At 39.4% G+C, this 16221-nt stretch overlaps 1 long non-coding RNA gene across 1 annotated transcript in view; it reads left to right on the top strand.

Annotated features, from left to right (window-relative positions):
• The window catches only part of LOC121015355 (uncharacterized), a 426891-nt gene that overhangs the window by 249899 nt on the left and 160771 nt on the right, over positions 1 to 16221 (top strand). Inside the window, exon 4 of the long non-coding RNA XR_005783786.1 lies at positions 15987 to 16085. This is a non-coding gene — a long non-coding RNA (uncharacterized LOC121015355). The remainder of the gene's footprint in view (positions 1 to 15986; positions 16086 to 16221) is intronic.

The following is a 16221-nucleotide window of genomic DNA, read 5'->3' as shown; positions in this document are numbered from 1 at the left end:
ACCAGATGAAACTGACTTATAACCAGATGAAACTGACAGGTACTACAACAGTTGTACCTAGTGAGGCTTATATTAAGCTTTTAGCCACCAGCAATTAACTGAAGATACAAGAAGACATGAGAAAAAAAACTGGTGGTGTGAGGGGTTACTATGCATATAAAATGCAGATCTTCTGTACTCTGGGGCCTTGTCTGGATAGTGGCCCATGCCAAGTTCTTTTAGTAAGAGGGCCACATGGTAGTTGAGTGAAATTTGATGTTTTGCTTAGTTGTCTCAGACATGTTTACTTTAGTATAGGGTTATGAAAAGGTTGAATCAATAAACACTTTCTTTTCAGTCAGCAGACTTGCCATGGACATCAGTAGTCATGCTTAAAATGAAACTGGTTTTTCTCCATGAATGGAGGGATTCCTTGTTTTGTTTTTTGTTTTTTGTTTGTGTGTGTGTGTGTGTGTGTGTGTGTGTGTGTGTGTGTGTGTGTGTTTTGGAGAAAATGAGATCCTGTAGATACTGAGCACTAATAATTAGGTGTCTGACCAGAGACTTCAATACTTTTCATTTTATTCTGAGCAGGAATTTGAGTAATGGTAAATGACAACTCAAACGGTAAGATTGTGTTTGAATCTTTGTGGGCATTTTGAATAAGAAATAGTAAGTAAATCATGTAATTATTTTATGACTGCCATCCTATACTATTTGGATTAAAATACATCTTGATGACCTTTACAATCTTGTCACAAACCAGGTCACAAGTGGATTTCAGGTCTTTCTTTCTAGTTTTGTCTTAATCTTTCCATACAGTATTCCTTTATAAAAGAGTAAATTTAATTATCCAATATAGCATTGTCTTGTCATATGTCTCTAGTAAAGTTAATGTGGAAAAAAAATACACAAGGGGCGCCTGGGTGGCACAGTCGGTTGAGCGTCCGACTTCAGCCAGGTCACGATCTCGCGGTCCGTGAGTTCGAGCCCCGCGTCGGGCTCTGGGCTGATGGCTCAGAGCCTGGAGCCTGTTTCCGATTCTGTGTCTCCCTCTCTCTCTGCCCCTCGCCCATTCATGCTCTGTCTCTCTCTGTCCCAAAAATAAATAAACGTTGAAAAAAAGATTAAAAAAAAAACTGAATAAACTTAAAAAAAAATACACAAACTAGTTATTAGGAAACAGAAGATGAAAAGAATGGAATTTTGGGGGGAGGACTTCAACTATCACACAATGAAGAAAAACAGCCAAATGAAGTATAATTTCAAGCCCTTCACTTTTCAGTTTTCCAAAATTTACCTTATTGATTATACTGGAAGACTAAAAAATTCATGCGTGCAACCTTAATTCCAGAAGTCATAACACATGACAAGCTTAGAATATTCTTGTCTTCCGTTGGCGTGGATGTCTGCTGTAATGCATAGGCACAACAAAGACACTCAATAGGGAAGTTGAAAACAATACAATTTTTTGGTGTTTGCAGTTTGTTTTTAAAAGTACTTTATTTCCTATTATACCTTTGACATCCAGTCACCATTATCAGCACTGAGAGTTCAGTTTTCTGCAGACAAAAGCTTTTAGACATCTCCTTGGACCTGGTCCAGCTTGACTATAATAGGGTGTTTATCTTATTTCTTCTCCTGTTTTGCTTGTTGAGTACCCATAACATACAGGTGCACATTAAGTGCTAGAGATTTTGCCTTGTTCTTGAAATGGAAAGAACTAATGAGGAAGTACTTAGTGAATTGGAAAAGGCCCAAAGGCAGGTGGGGAAGCTGAGCCATGACACTGAGATTATCATTGCCAGTGAGACCAAACTAGGTAAATTGATCTCTTCGAGGCTCTAGAGTCAGATAAGAAAGGCAGTGAAGGTACATGAGCCCAGGTATCCAGACCAGGTAAGACCTGGAGACAGCTGATTCTGGATGTGTTGAGGAACAGGCCAACAAAATGCTCTAGCAACCTGGGATGATATCATCAAAATAAGTAGAAAACGGTCCCATAATTTCATGTTTGAAGCAGTATATTAAATGCGGTAGAAGTGGTTAAAAATATACATACTTGCAAATTATTCTTTGTAAACAAATGGGATTGCATGATGATTTTATTGTTATCTTTATATTTATTTTTACTTTTTCCTTTTAATTTTTTTAGTATTGGTGACAGATTTGTAATGAACAGTCAGGGTTTTATCCTGGCCTTTATTTCCATCCTTCTGGCTCTGTTTTCCCCACATCTCCTAATGAATAAAGGCTGCGTTTTTTGAGGGCCTTGGAAGATGAAGATAAGCTGCCTGAGGAGCTATGTGAGAAAATAATCATGGGTAGATGGAAAGATGAATGCAGAAAGATGATTCTGACAGCTTGACGGAGAAAATTGGAAATGCTCTATCTAGAGTTGAATTTTATCATAGAGGTCAAATACATTATGGTACAGCTAAGTGGGGCAACATTCTGAAGCTGAGACACCCGGGGGGGCACCCAGCAGGCTCAATAGGTAGAATATGTAATTCATGATCTCGCAGTCATGATTTCAAGCCCCACATTGGGCGTAGAGCTTACTTCAAAAAATAGATGAAAACAGAAAATAAAATTCCTCACTATAAAACAATAAAAATAAAACAATGAGGTGGAGCAACATATATTGATACGGGGATCACTCACAACATATTTTAATTTCGTGTGGGTTTGTGTGTTTTTGAAAAAATGTAAACCAAAATGTTGGTAGTACCTAATGCTCTGGGTGGCAGGATTGGGAATGACTGCAGATATAGCCATCCATTCTCCCAATCCAAACCCTCCTATCAGATAATGGAGTCTGTGTCTCCACCCACAGACTCTAGATTGGCCATGTGAATTGCTTTGCCAACAGACCTCTGGTCTGTTAGAGGCCTGGAAAGGGCTTGTGTGTTGGACTTGCCTTCTTGCTTCTCCTGGGAGCCCCACTCCTGCCACCATGAGAACAAGGCCAGACAAACTGGTTGGATAATGAGGCTCTGGAGAGGAGACCCTTAGCTTGCTGGCAATGGAAGAGCCTCCCAGGTGAGTCCAGCCCAAGTTGTTGACCCAAAGCAAAATAAGCTAAATAAGTGATTGTTATTTTAAGTCATAAAGTTTTGGGATGGTCTGTTATGCAGCAAGAACTAATGGATACCCTGTGTGCTTGTGTGTGTGCGTGTGCGTGTGCACACACGCACGCACATGGATGCACAAAGTTGTGTTTCTGGAAGGACATAAACCAAATTGTTAGTAGTGTTTTTCTTTTATTTCTGGAGGTGGAGTTATGGATGAATTTTCCTCTTGTTTGCCTTTCTTTTCTAAAAGAATCATGTTTATCCATGTGATTAAAAACAGACAACTGAAGAAAAAAAGGAAAGGAAAAGCCTAAAATTAAAACAATACAGTCTCTTTGTCTAAAGAAAGGACTAACTGCTGGGCATGGTGGTTTTCTGTGTCTATTTTTCTAAATCAGTTTTTCTTGATAGTCCTATTAACCCATCAGCTATACGTGCCCCTGGATGTCATTGTTAAAAGCATAGGGACGCTGACGCCACAAATGCTGGCGGGAGTGGGAAATACAGGAACTTCCACTCATTGTTGGCGGGAGTGGGAAATGGCACATCCATGTTGGAAGATAGTTTGGTGGTTTCTTTTTTTTTTTTGTAATGTTTTTATTTATTTTTGAGACAGAGAGAAACAGAGCATGAGCAGGGGAGGGGCAGAGAGAGAGGGAGACACAGAATCTGAAACGGGCTCCAGGCTCTGAGCTGTCAGCACAGAGCCCGACGTGGGGCTCGAACTCACGAACCGTGAGATCATGACCTGAGCCAAAGTCAGATGCTCAACTGACTGAGCCACCCAGGTGCCCCTAGTTTGGTGGTTTCTTGTAAAACTGAACATACCGTTACCATACGATCCTGCAAATTGTGCTCTTTGGTAATTACTCAGAGAGGATCAAAACCTATGTCTGCACAAAAAAACCTGTGCACAGATCTAAGGCAGTTTTACTCATAATTTCCAGCATTTGAAAGCAACCACGATGTCCTTCAGTATGTAAGTGGATAAACTGTGGTCTATCCAGACAATGGAATATTAGTTATATTGCTAAAAAGAAATGAGCTAGGAAGTCATGAAGAGACATGATTTAAATGCATGTTGCTAAGTGAAAAAAAAAAAAGTCAATCTGAAAAGCCTGCAGACCGTCTGAGTCCAACTATATGACATTCTGGAAAAGGCAAAACTATGGAGATGGTAAAAATATCAGTTGCTGTGAAGGCTTGTGGACAGGGGTGGGAATAAATAGGCAGAGCACAGAGGATTTTTAGGGCAGTGAAAATACTCTGTATGGTACCGTATGATGGGTACCTGTCACTAAACTTTTGTTCAAACCCATAGAATGTACAAGACTAAGTATGGATTTTGAGTGACAATGACATGTCAATGCAGGCTCATCATTTGTAACATGTGCCACGCTGGTGGGGAATGTTGACAGTGAGGCTGTGTATATGTGGACACAGGGAGCATATGTGAAATCTCTGTGCCCTCCCCACAGTTTTGCAGTGAGCCTTCAATAGCTCTAAAAGATAAAATCTGGGGGCACCTGGGTGGCTCAGTTGGTTAAGCATCCAACTCTTGGTTTCAGCTCAGGTCGTGATCTTGCGGTTTTGTGGGTTCAAGCCCTGCATCTGCCAGTGCAGAGCCTGCTTGGGATTCTCTGTCTCCCTCTGTCTCTACACCACCTCCACTCACACTGTCTCCTCCAGATCAATAACTAAACTTAAAAAAAAATGAAAGACAAAATCTTAAAAATAAAAAAATGTACCCTCCCCCCAAAAGCATAGGAAAAATAAATACAGAGTATAAATCCATACCATTTAACTTTGTCCCTATGTCTGGGTTTCTTTGCCTTCTTTACGTTGCTGAAACTATTGGAAAAGTAAAGGGCCTAACACACATGACATTTTCAAAGTGTCTGTGTTCTTCTTTCTCGTACTTTAGTCTTATCAAACATTTATATAGATTCAAAACAAAATGGAGAAGATGTGAAAATGGAAAACACTTTGAAGCTTGACAGACTTGTTAGCAGAACAGTAACACAGGTGACCGAGGAAGATGATGGCATGCCAGGCGTAGGGTTGAGTGATGAAGGAAATTTTCAGAAGCAGGAAGACGTTTGCCAGATAGGAGCCGGGTAGACTTCATATGCACTGAGCCTTGAAAAGGGATATAAAGCTTATTACATTCGTCACATTTTTTAAGGATGAGTGAGAATAAAGAAACCACAGTTCAAACTCCAAGCAGCCTACCAGTGAACCACAAAGATCTTCTGAGAGAATAAGTTCACTTTTATACTTTGTACAATTGGATTGTATTTTAGAAATTCCCAGAAGTTTTACCATCTCCTACTTCCCACCAACTTTCTTTTTATTTTGAATGTCCATTGCCTGCTTTACAGGCTCGATTATCGATGATCAGCTCGTTGAAGGAATATTCCATTCACAGGTAATTTTGAACAAATTTCTTTCCTTTTGTCTGAGTCTCATCTTTGTAATATCTGCAAGGCCTAATCTTTCAATACGTATAAAATATTTGGACTGTTTTCTTTTAGGGTTTAGAAATGCACACTTACCACATGTAAGAGGCTGTGACATTTGAAAAGAAGTTAAAAGGTTGAATCTAACAGAGACCATCCAGTTATTATTGTATGAATGGAAAAGCAGGGAAAGTCTAGCCGGTGGAATTGGTTTTTCAACAACTTTATGTCTTACAGTTCCCTCTTCTTCTTTTGGTTGTTGGGACAGCGTTTGGGGCTTGGGGAGTAGGTGCATTGTGCCAGCTGCCGCATGCCGTTCTGTTGGGAACATCTTGAAAACTTCATTGCATGGATCTGTTATGTCAGAGTGTTTGTTTTTTCAAACAATTTGACATTTTGAGCCGTCAGCAGCCTGGAAAGTTCGCCTTCCAGATGGAGTTCCTCTGAGCGCCAATTTCCATGTGGTCCATTTCTGACCCCTTCTCAAACTGTGGGCCAAATCAGAATACCTCTCTGACCACAGTGGCTGTCTTTGCAATGCAGTCTCCTATCAGGCTTTCTCCTGGAGAATGCCAAATCTGGTTTTCCGCAGACTCACCTAGCCAGGCTAGTGATGTCCGAAAACTCAGCCCAGAGTAACGCGTAACTTATTTTCTTCCTGGTACCGGATCTCTTTCTTTCTTGCTCTCTTTCTCTTGTTCTCTTTCTTCTTCTCTCCCACCCTCCTTTCCTCCCTCCCTCTCTTCCTTCCTTCCTTCTGAAGAATAATTAACATATAATACTGTGTCAGTTTGTGTATAGCATAGTCATTTGATATTTATTTACATTATAAAATGGTCACCACTTTAAGTCTAGTTACCATCCGTCACCATACAAAGTTGTTACAGTATTACCGACTATATTCTCTGTGCTCTAAGTTAGATCCCCATGTATTATTGATTTTTCAGCTGGAAGATTATACCTCTTAATCCCCTTTACCTAATTTGTACCTCCTCCCATCCCTCTTCCTTTTGGCAACCATCGGTTTGTTCTCTGTATCTGTGAGACTGTTTCTGTTGTGTTTTGTTTGTTCATCGACTTTGTTTTTAGCTTGTGAACCAGGTTTCTTGCAGGATCCTGCTTCTTAGACTGATGCATCACCTTTAGTTCCTTGTTTACTTTTTGGAACACAGAAAATACTAACTTAGAATAAGAACCATCTTCCATTTTGTACATATGATGTTTCTAGCATCAGCTACTTTGGTTGCTGTTTTGTGATGATTTTGAAAGGCATTATGTTATGCCTTTCAATTATGTGATGATTATGAAAGGCACTCTCATACTGATTGGAACAATTTTATTTAGAACTAGGGAAAAGATAACGTAGTTTTTCTCAGATGAAGATGGGGACAGAATGGTACGTGCAGAAAATGTAGAGAGAAGAAAAGTAGATTATTATATGCTTAGAGCCGGGGTGAGAACAGTCATTTACTGTAAGTAAGCATGACTGCTTACTGGAGTGAGAAAGTTTCTAAAACAGGGTTATGGTGATGGTTTCACAGCATAGTAAATTTGGTAAAAATCATTGAATTTTATACTTTAAATGGATAGATTTTAAGGTATATGCAATATACCTCAATACAATTGTTTAATAAAGGAAAGGGTGACATCAGCATAATAAGATCATTTTAGTGATTCTCTCTATAAAGTATTTCTTGGACTTTAATATGTACTTGATACTAATATGTCCTTGATACTAACCAAAATGGTTACTGTTAACTTCCATGGAAGTCAACTCATTTCCATGAGAAATAAAGAAAATTATTCATTCACACAGACATCAAACCCTCCACTCCCCCCCCCCCCGCCCCACCCACCCACACACCTAACTTCTCTATCTGATTCCTGGCCCTAGGGTCACAGAATACCCATTAAGACATTTTCCCCTTAGCCCTTCAAGTTTTTCTCATCTGTCATTTTTACTATCTGCTTTCCTATCATACAGGATAGCTCTATAAGGTCTATCATTGACATCAAAAGCCTAACATTCCTTTATTTGGGGATAAATCATATCTCTGAGTATTACGTGCTAATTTTGCTAGGCTCACTCTCCATTTTACCAACGCACCTCCAAAAGATTCCCATGCCTTCAAATTCCACAGATACAAAACTGAATTCTCTCCAGTTTCCTTACGCCAACTTTTATTAATATATTTTCTCTCCAGTCTTGGAACCTCAGAATTATCTTTGACCTCTTCCTTGATCTTGGCACATAGTTCCACAAACCATTAGGCTTGCTCTTGAATGACTCTTATATTTATGCCTGTCTTTTCACTTCCTCTTCAACAGTCTTTAAACATCGAATACATACCAGTGAGAGACAAACCCAACACTTAGCTCATCCCTTTGCTTTATCACCTTGTTCCGTGAGATCCCGATTCCCTTGTCAGATTAATGCTCCCAAATGTCAGATTTGTCATTTTTCTTCTTCCCGGAAATTTTAACTATTTAGTATTGCACTCAATCTACATCTACAGAAATTTTTTAAATCTAAAAATTTAAAGGCTGAAAGACACTTGATAGGGTGTATCTGTGTGCACACACATATACATGTGTGTTGGAAGTAGGGCAATATACAATATCTCATCTTTTCCCACAAATTGATGATACACTATAGTGAGATAAAAGGGGCTGAGAAGTGTCATAGCAGAAACGTTTTTTTAAGTTTATTTATTTTGAGAGAGAGAGAGAGAGAAAGAGAGAGAGAGAAAGAGAGCAGGGGAGAGGCAGAGAGAAAGGGAGAGAGAGAGAGAATCCCAAGCAGGCTCTGCTCTGAGCCTGACGTGGGACTTCATCTCACCACCTTGAGATCGTGACCTGAGCTGAAATCAAGAGTCAGACGCTTTACCAACTGAGCCACCCAGGCGCCCCAGGAAAAAAACATTTTTAATTTGGAATAGTGCAGAGTTTGTTAAAGTTCTTTGAACATGGACTGTTTTAATAACATCTGTAGTATCATCCTGTGAGGACTATTGGGCAAAATAGTAGGCTGAGGAATACTATCTAAATATGAAACTCAGTAGGAGAGATCAAGGATTGATTTGACTTCTCTGTATCTCAAAGTAGAAGAATTTGGATACACCTTATTCTCACTTGTCCATGTGCCTGGTAAGTTTAAATCTTTTCCTCTTGTTTAGTCTGGTTATATCTTTTTGAGAGTTTTACTTTTCTTCTTATCTTTTGTGTTCTTGAACTGATACAAGACTCATCCCATAGGAGGTGGCTATGGTGATGGAGTTCACTGGGATCCAGTGCACATCCAATAAGGATCTATTAATTAAATCACTGAAATCCAAATCTGCAGTGACTACAAGAGTGTGGTAATACACATTGGAGGAAGTGATTCTTCACCAGAGATCCACTCGCTTTTTCCGGACTGGCCACAGATGCTTAAATTTTCTTGGTGTCTGCCCTGTGCCCAGGATATATTATGAAGTTAGCATCAGTAGGGCACATAGGTACAGCCAAGGGCAGGCATTGGCCAGATCTTTGATGGAATAAAATGGTGTCTAACACTAAAAGCAAGTCGTCATTCCTACTTAATCTTTCTAGGAAAACAGTGTCACACAAAAACATTTGAATCTATAATTGGCATCTTTAAAGATGCTTGCCATCTGGACCTCACTCAGTTTAATTAGTCATTGCAGGGTGGTGGTTCTCTTGTAAAAATCTTGCACTCCATTAACCTTGACTTTTCACACATTGACATTTCAAGCCCCTTCTTTGCTTTCATATGGTGGAGTGGACACGTTTCCATTTAATAGGAGTCCACCTCGGGGTTCATGAGCCAGACGCTTGTTATTTGGCAAGGCCACTGAGCCCAAGTCTATAAATTGTGGCAGCCAGGAAAGGTTGCAGGCAGCTAAAAATGGCAAGAGAGCACGAGTCATGGGGCCCACTCCACCCTTCCTCTAGAGATTTCCAAACAGCATGGTGAGCAAGGATTGGGAAGGGTAGCTGAGGGAAATAACACGTAGAGATGAACCTGAGCAAAACTTAAGAATGGGTTCATGCACTAAGGCAGCTTTATTCAGCCATGGACAGCTACACAGACTGATTATTTAGCAATTTCTGCCACAAAACATTTTAGACAACTCGCCATTTATTTCTTTACCGTTTAAGTGAAATATTGTCAAACTTGGGCATCAGAAAACAAGGCCTCTTGTATTTCAGGGCAGTCCATGACATTCAATACTGTCCTTTCTTACCAATTTTTCCTTTCTTACCACTTTCAATTCCCTTTCATTACTGTTTATTTTCTGAGGGTAGGTTTCAAGAATGGGAGTGTCCATGTTTGGTCAACAGAATATCTGTTTTACATAATTTTTTTTTAAGTTTGAAGCTGTGCAGCAGAAATGGCCATTAGACACGGGAGGAACGATGTCAAAGTAGTTAGAGAAAGCTACAAAGTCTTGCCTCTTGTGGCCCAAGAAGTGTCCATTTTCTGTAGGCTGTCAGGGTTCTCTTGGGTCTTATTTGAAACAGGAAATGTTTTACCTTGCTCCTGAGCTATATTTCTAACATTATTCTGTGTTTTGAATTTTACATTTATCATTATGCCTAACTATTAAAGTAAGTTGTATCTTCACCTAGGGCATTTAATCATCTCTTTCAGTTGTTCCATAATTATTGTATCCATTTAACAAACATTTACCATGTGCCAAACTTCTGATAATACCAAAGATCAGGAAATTTAAGTTCTAAATATCTATTCACTAGATACTATATACAGAACACAGTCAAAATAGAGAATTGAGGATTAGCAATAACAGCTTAGAAATTAAGTCCACTAAAATATGGAAATGATATCCTTAAGCAGCACTCCAGTGTGCATGCGAAAATAAATCAGTATCTCTAGAAGCGCAGATGTTATGCTGGGCATGGATGGAGCTCTAGCAATAGTGTATTGATTAACTAGTTGATTAATTAGCTCTGGCTGTGGTAGTCAATTGCCATAGCCTAAAATTAAAAAAAAAAAAAAAAGCCAGTTGCCTTTTCCAGTAGTCTCCCTGTATTCTTGTAATCTAGAGGCTCATTACTGTATCATGCTAATACAATATGATCTATAAGTATATGCTGGTGAAATAGAAATTTCTTGGAGGGTATTCAGTCTTTGTGTGTGTGTGTGTGTGTGTGTGTGTGTGTGTGTGTGTGATTTTTGAAATCACATTTTCTTTTTCTAGAGTAACATGCCAGATAAGGATACTTTGTGGAAATGATGGCCAAGCCTGAGTACATTTTTTAAGTTTACCTATTTATTCTTGAGAGAGAGACAGAAGTGGTGGGGAGCAAGGAGCAGAGAGAGGAAGAGAGAGAATTCCAAGCAGGCTCTGCACTGTCAGCATGGAACCGAATGCGAGGGTCGAACTCACACACCGTGAGATCGTGACCTGAGCTGAAACCAAGAGTCGGACACTTAACTGACTGAGCCACCCAGGCACCCCAAAGCCTGAGTGTCTTTTGAGGTACAGTTACCTCAGGGAGGATCATCAAGCAGCCAAGGGAGAGCATGTGAGCATTGACTGGCTCGGAGTATGGACTGTAGTAAGGTTGCAGTCAAACCCCAAGATGGTATTAGGAGGTATTGACACCAAAACTCCTTCGTAATTTTATACAGAGTCTGTGTGTTTTGATGGGGGTGGTATATGGAGGCCCTTTACTTTCTACTAGTTATCTATTATCATAATAATACTACATCGCAAACCACATTAAAAATAGATGGCTTATGACAATAAGCTTCTTAGAAGTCAGGAGACCAGGAGTTAGTTGCTCATTGAGGCTGGGTTCAGCTGGCTGGTTTTTTTGGTCTCCAGTGGGGATGTGGCATTTTGATAGCTGTTAGCTGGGAATAGGATAGCAAGGGGGCCTGTGTATCTCATTCTGTAGCAGGCTAGCCCAGGCATGTTGTTATGGCAGAGGTCAAGAGAAAGAAAGTAGAAATGCATGTGATCTTTGTGCCGGGGCTTGGAACTGGTGCATCATCACTCTGTGGCATCCTGTTGACTGAAACACATCACAGATTCAAAGGATGAGGAAAGAGACCCATCTATGTAGAAAACGGAACTTCAAAGTCTTATGGCAAAGAGTGTGGGGACAGCAAGGCATGAAGAATCTGGGCTATTTTTTTAATGTTTATTTATTTTTGAGAGAGAGAGAGAGAGAGACAGAGAGCGAGTGGGGGAGGGGCAGAGAGAGAGGGAGACACAGAATCTGAAGCAGGCTCCAGGCTCTGAGCTGTCAGCACAGAGCCCAAAGCAGGGGCCTGAACCCACAAACAGCGAGATCCTGACCTGAGCCAAAGTCGGACACCCAACCGACTGAGCCACCCAGGTGCCCTGAATCTGGGCTATTAATACAGTTATTCTAGATACATTTATTCCTTCGAAGAAACATTTTTAATCAGAGAATTTTAACTTTTTCAGGCTTTATTAGATGTCAAGCTGCGTATATGTGACAAAAATACAGAATTAGAACATGGAAGTTATGAGAGTGATACCTGTAGAGTTGACTTCTAATTCTGCCCACAGGAAAGAGGAACAGTGCCTTTTCTCCAGTCAAAATGACAAATTTTGTGCAATATATATTAAAATATCCATCAGTTTTGGAGATTTCAAAGCATTCCATGGTATCATTTCTAAGAAGCATTGGGAATTTATGATCTATTGTAACCAGGTTCTATCAGGGGTCCCTGTAACCTGGCTATTCTTACTCTGTCTCCAGTTTCCCTTAATGTTCATGTTGTTTTCCTTAAAACTAAGTCCTTGTGGTGCAAGTGGAGAAACGAGAAACCAATCAATGGGAAACTTGGGCTAGTTTCTTCCAAACTGTTAGCAGTGAAATGTTTCTGGTGATACAGCTACAATTTAGAAACCTGAAATGATGCATAGGCTAACTATATTTTGAGTCTCTCTTACTAAACCCACTGCTCCAGCTGTAGAAATAGACTTGAGGGGCACCTGGGTGGCTCAGTCGGTTAAGTGTCCGCCAGTTGATCTTGGCTCAGGTCATGATCTTGTGGTTTGTGAGTTCAAGCCCCGCATCGGGCTCCATGCTGACAGTGCACAGCCTGCCCGAGATTCCGTCTCTCTCCCTTTCTCTGCCCCTCCCAACTCACTCTCTCTCTCTCTCTCAAAATAAATAAATAAACACTAAAAAAGAAATTGACTTGAAATATGGACTCTGTTGATCATAAACAAATGAACCATCATCAGAGAACTTGCCTCACTTTTAATGTTTTTAGGAAAGGGTGAAATTTTCCTCAGAGTAACTTACAAACCAGTTTTTATTAAATGTATTGAAAAACAGTGAGAAAAAGATACATTACCTGCACAAGTAGGTAACCAAGTATACCTGTCTGCTGAGACCTGAGGGGTTTTCTGAAGCATGGGCTGTCAGCGCTCAAATGTGGAATATCTCAGGCAAACTGTGACAAGTTGGTCACCCTATTCACAAACATGCCTTTTGGACGGATAGTTGATAATCTGGCAATATTTCCTATGGGTCAAACAAATTTGGTTAAACTGAGTTTTAAAGTATTCTATGTCTGTAAGACAGACATAGTTTTATCTCATTTTTGTATGGAGAATTCTAAGTCACTCTACTTTACTTTGCTGTTCAAAGCCGAAACTGAAAGAAGTGAGGTAGAACTTATTTCACTTATGTGAATATTGGCTAAAGGAATAAAAATAAATACTTTTACATAATATAAATACCAGAAATGAGATGTCATTATATTTTTAATGGTTATTTAAAAAACCCTAATTTATCTATTGCTTTTTGACTCTGCCAAACAAAGGAGCAATTTGATGATTTCTAAGATACTCCCAGCTAGAATGTTCTAGAACTCTGTAATAAAATGTATTATTCTCCATTAGGAGAGAAATTACTTCAGGATGCAGACCGACTTGTAAAGAGTTAAATAGTACTGCGAAATGCTGCCATTTTAACAGAACATTTTAAACCAACGAAGTATAGTAACTCCTGTTATTGTTTATTTTCTTTCTAGTCTAGAGAAATTTTTTTTTTCTTTTTAATCTGCCAGAAGGGACCTTTAGGATTTGAGCCTTAACATTGTTCTTAAGACTTGAATTTATTTTTTAATTAGAGTTAAAATAAAAATAAATGTTCACTTTCTAGAGCTATGCAAGTTTGCAAAGGAAAAAAAAAAAGAAACTTCCTCATCTGAAAAGATTTAATGGTAATCTATGCTGTAAAAGAGCATTTTGAAAAATATAAAACAAAGAGCTTTCAAAGTGGTCAAAGACTAATGTAAAGTGATATATTTCAGACCGGAGAGATGGTGTAACTTACTCCTGTCACTGCTGCCTGTTTATTGTGTTTGTCTGGTTGGCCCGGCAACCAGCTCATGCCATTTCACTCATTTTATAACGTTCCTGTAAATGTTAGGTAGGTCTGGATTTATTATACACTGTCAACACCTAAAATGGAACCCACTGCTTAACGTAGTTTATTTGGCTGGATGCCTCTGCCTCCTTAAAAAAAAAAAAAAAAAAAAAAAAATTGTGTGTGTGTGTGTGTGTGTGTGTGTGTGTGGTGTGTCAAAGGAAAAAAAAAAAAATCCTGTAGTGCTTCCAAAAGAAATGTAGCCCAGGCATAATTGAAGTTGGGTGGCATGGGCTATGTCAAAGGAGCATTTGAGCTCAGGAGCTGTCGTGTTGTTGGGTGGGGACATCTGACTCACAATATTTGTGACTTGGGTTTAGAAGGACATAGGACCAAGAGTCATGTTTATTGCTGAATTTATCATCCCCAATGAAACCAGATGGCCAATCACTGTCGTCCAGAAAGGTCTGTGAGCCGTCAAAGGATGAATCATAAGCCTATTAGAAGTTGGACAGATTTCTTTCCTTCTTAGTAACATGCTCGTTTCACCCGTCTGCTCTATGACAAAGCAGATTTGATGGAGGCCCAAAAGATACAATCCTGGAGAGGTTACATGTTCGGATAATCTTAATCAAGCTTATATGTACTTTTGAGATAGTGGAGCATGAAGGTGAAACATTCGAGGAGCCAAAGTGGTTTAGAAATATGAAAGGGAAATGTGATAGTCTGGCCACAACCAATGGCGGCAGGCTCAGCCCAACAGTAATGAAAATCACAGACAGGTACCTCTGCTGCCTTGCTCTGGGTCCGCCACACATTGAATCTGTGTCCTGTTCATTCAGTTCCTTCAGGAAGGGGGGTTGGCTATGAGTGGGAGTAGACTTTTGTTAACAGCTCTGTGCAAAATCAGTGAACAGATCTTGAAATCCTATATTCTTTTGTCTACCGGGGATCAATGAGTTCATCCGGTTCATTCCTCTATCAGTGTGCATTTTTCAAACAGGATGATTGGGTGCTGAATGCAAAAGTTTTAATAGAAAACTTTTATTTGTGGCTTTGCTTGAAGTCACATTCTTCCTGTCTCCCTCCTCGGTGTGCATCTAATCATTATTTTAAAATTTACTTCCATCTCTCCATCCAACCTGAGTATTTTATGAGTTAACTCAGGAAGGAAAATTTTTCCTAGAAAAGGACATCTCTCCTTCTAATCTCCAGCCTCCAAACCTAATAAACATGTGGCATAAACTTTCTGAGGGAAAATGGGAACATTTGTTTTTAAAGCTCTAAACAGTATGTGTGCCCTTTGATGTAAAACAAATAGACTTCAGGGAATTATCTTTAAAGAAAAACTGTATATATATAATGTGTGTTTGTCATACTTGTGTGTGATATATACACATACATATGTATTTGTTATTACATTGTGCCTGTAATGTACATGTTATATTACATGCATTATGCTTAGTCCATGTTATGGATATGTTCTCAAGTGTTAGGAAAAGTTTTATTTAGGTGATACAAATGGACAAAATTTGCATGCGCACACATGCATATGGCGTGCTTGTTTTTTTGTACTGAGTAGGTATTCTAAACTTAAGTAAGACAAAACATTTTAACTTTGGTATTTCTCTGTAGACAAAACCAAAATCATGCAGTGTCACCATTATGTAGCCACTGTGGCAGGGTAACTGATTACAGAGTTTACTTGATGCCTCAAAGTAGACTTGGCCAGTGTCATTGCAACTGCAGTAATTGGTCTGTGGATGCCTCAGACCGATATGACTAATTTATAACTCCATGTAACCTATCTCACTAGCATTCTGAATATGGACTTCCTAGGTCCATCTGTGACAAAGAGGCCATTGGTGGTGGTGGAGGAGGTCTTCTGGCTAATCAACAGGATTATATGGCATTTGTAAAGGGAAAACCTTTATTAGTTAAATAGCACTTTTCATGACAAAATCTTAAAATAAAAACTAATTGGGGGGGGTTGGTCATTGTGTGTGTGTGTGTGTGTGTGTGTGTGTTGTGTTTTATTTTTATTTTTGCCATGAAATAACTCATTGTTTGAATTTATCCTTGCTGGCTCCAGAGGAAAGATGAGATTTGAATTTTGATCCCACCAGTGAGCTGGAGGCACAACGGAATGGCAGCCTAGAACAAGCAGTATAAGAAAAGCACCATTTATGGGGTGAGTCCATTCTTCACAAATCTAACATTTCAACTTTATTATTCAATGAAATACACATACATGTCTACTGGGTTTTCTGTTAGTCCAGTTTTTCTATTCTTTGGCTTATATGCTGTATTTTAATTTTTTTATGTGT

This window comes from Herpailurus yagouaroundi, unplaced genomic scaffold (assembly GCF_014898765.1).
Source record: "Herpailurus yagouaroundi ecotype Mexico unplaced genomic scaffold, PumYag 206, whole genome shotgun sequence".
NCBI lineage: Eukaryota > Metazoa > Chordata > Mammalia > Carnivora > Felidae > Herpailurus > Herpailurus yagouaroundi.
The sequence above is the reverse complement of the archived record's forward strand: the minus strand, read 5'-3'. Positions and strand labels throughout refer to the sequence as shown.